A 3,051-nucleotide genomic window follows, 5' to 3' on the forward strand; every position below is an offset into this window, starting at 1 on the left:
CGACGGCTCCAAATGTATTTTTTAAGAATGTGAAGCCTTCTCGGGGGTCCAAATTGTCTTTTTTAAAAATGTAAAACCTTCTCGGGAGCCCCAAATGTTTTTTTATATGTGAAACCTTCTCGGGGATCCCAACTGTCTTCTTTAACAATGTAAAACCTTCTCTGGGACGCCAAACGCCTTTTTTTTAGAATGTGAAATCTTCTCGAAGGTCCCAACTGGTTTTTTAAAAATGTAAAACCTTCCTGGGGGCGCCAAATGTCTTTTTTTTTATGTAAAACCTTCTCGGGGGTCCCAACTGTTTTTTTTTTAATGTAAAACCTTCTCGACGAGTCCAAATGTATTTTTTAAGAATGTGAAACCTTCTGGGGGGTCCAAATTGTCTTTTTTTAAAAATGTAAAACCTTCTCGGAAGCCCCAAATGTTTTTTATATGTGAAACCTTCTCGGGGATCCCAACTGTCTTCTTTAAGAATGTAAAACCTTCTCTAAGACGCCAAACGCCCTTTTTTAAATGTGAAATCTTCTCGGGGGTGTCAACTGACTTTTTTAAAAATGTAAAACCTTTCTGGGGGCGCCAAACGTCTTTTTTTAAGAAGATGAAACCTTCTCCGGGGTCCCAACTGTTTTTTTTTTTATGTAAAACCTTCTAGATGGCTCCAAATGTATTTTTTAAGAATGTGAAACCTTCTCGGGGGCCCAAATTATCTTATTTAAAAATGTAAAACCTTCTCGGGAGCACCAAATGTTTTTTTATATGTGAAACCTTCTCGGGGATCCCAACTGTCTTCTTTAACAATGTAAAACCTTCTCTGGGACGCCAAACGCCTTTTTTTAGAATGTGAAATCTTCTCGGAGGTCCAAACTGGTTTTTTAAAAATGTAATACCTTCCTGGGGGCGCCAAATGTCTTTTTTTTAATGTAAAACCTTCTCGGGGGTCCCAACTGTTTTTTTTTAATGTAAAACCTTCTAGCTGGCTCCAAATGTATTTTTTAAGAATGTGAAACCTTCTCGGGGGCCCAAATTGTCTTATTTAAAAATGTAAAAGCTTCTCGGGAGCCCCAAATGTTTTTTTATATGTGAAACCTCGGGGATCCCAACTGTCTTTATATGTGAAACCTTCTCTAAGACGCCAAAAGCCTTTTTTTAGAATGTGAAATCTTCTCAAGGGTGTCCACTGGCTTTTTTTTTAATGTAAAACCTTCCTGGGGGCTCCAAATGTCTTTTTTTTTTAATGTAAAACCTTCTCGGGGGTCCCAACTGGTTTTTTTTAATGTAAAACCTTCTCGATGGCTCCAAATGTATTTTTTAAGAATGTGAAACCTTCTCGGGGGCCAAAATTGTCTTTTTTGAAAATGTAAAACCTTCTCGGGAGCCCCAAATCTTTTTTTTATATGTGAGACCTTCTCGGGGATCCCAACAATCTTCTTTAAGAATGTAAAACCTTATCTGGGACGCCAAACGCCTTTTTTTTAGAGTGTGAAATCTTCTCGGGGGTCCCAACTGACTTTTTTAAAAATGTAAAACCTTCCTGGGGGCGCCAAATGTCTTTTTCTAAAAATGCAAAACCTTCTCAGGGGTCCCAACTGTTTTTTTTTTTTTTTAATGTAAAAGCTTCTCAATGGCTCCAAATGTATTTTTTAAGAATCTGAAACCTTCTCGGGGGCCCAAATTGTCTTTTTTAAAAATGTAGAACCCTCTCGGGGGCGCCAAAGATCTTTTTTTTTAATGTGAAACCTTCTCGGGATTCCCAACTGTCTATATTAAAAATGTAAAACCTTCTCGAGAGACTCAAATGCCTTTTTTTAATGAGAAACCTTCTCGGGGGTCCCAAATGTATTTTTTTAATTAAAACCTTCTCGGGAGACCCAAATCCTTGCTTTAAAATGTGAAAAAGCTAAATTTCGCAAAATCAAATTTTATCAATTTTCAGAGAAGCAGTATTTGTTGGACTGTACTTCTCAGCGAGGGAAGTTCTGTCGAAATAACTTTCGATAATTTTTTTTATTCAACATATTTTTTTTAATTACCTCTTTCAGATGTTTCATGTGATTGATGTTAGTTTTTGTTTTAGAATAGCATACTAATTATTCAAATGAGTTAATTTTTTATAAATTTCTTTAATGAATTCCATGCTGACAACTTCGGCACAAAACATATCAACAAAATTATTTGTTCTAATCATTGTTGTTGTTCATTCATCTAATTCTATGATGTTGCTGAAGTGTTCGTTGTTTGTCGTCCCAGTGGTTCAAATTTAAACCCAAAGATGGCGCTACCGCAAATTTTAAATTTTTTTAGATTTTCAAGGAAACCTTGACTCTTTTGAATAACAGATACTTGTTAATTTACGGAAAAAAACATATTTTAAATGCTGATATAATTAAAACTGTTAAATGTTTATAGCAACAAAAAAAAAACTACTTTAGAACAAAAAAAAAAAACACAAAAAACGAAGCTGTTTTTTAACATCTCTATCTATCTAATCACAACCCTCGAGTTCGTTTTTAACCACAAATCTGTATTAATAGTGTGAACCGCCTGACCTATTTTGCTCTAAGTACAGCCCGTTTCATCGTTAATCTTATTATTTTTCCCGTGACGTAAACATATTATTTCTCTTAAAAATCTCATGTCTCGGAGCTAACAAGATTACATAATGTTTATTCATTATGTTTTGGCTCATTCTGACAAAGTTATGTATAAGTGTTTGCATAACCCAACGGCGCAATTTATTTGAGCGTCACACGATGATACAGTGAAATCAAAATTTAAACCAGACGTAATATAAAAAAGTAATGCAAATCGTACGAAGGATTAAATATAAACCTAATTAAAAACCGAATTTCAGCAATTATCCTTAACAAAGCTACTTTATTCAAAGGACGAACCGCAATAATCCCACCCCTTTAATAAAACACAAATTGCATTAGCACCTAATAAATTACATTCAAAGGATTACCTTGTGTCTTTGTAATCTACTTTGCATGAAAAGTTGCTAATAAAACTAGCTTTGTTCTTTAATTTCATTTCCATTTTTTTAATTTATTTCTG

Source organism: Zophobas morio, unplaced genomic scaffold (genome assembly GCF_036711695.1).
Source record: "Zophobas morio isolate AGI-343-1 ecotype UQ-CSIRO unplaced genomic scaffold, CSIRO_AGI_Zmor_V1 ptg000004l, whole genome shotgun sequence".
Taxonomy (NCBI): Eukaryota; Metazoa; Arthropoda; class Insecta; order Coleoptera; family Tenebrionidae; genus Zophobas; species Zophobas morio.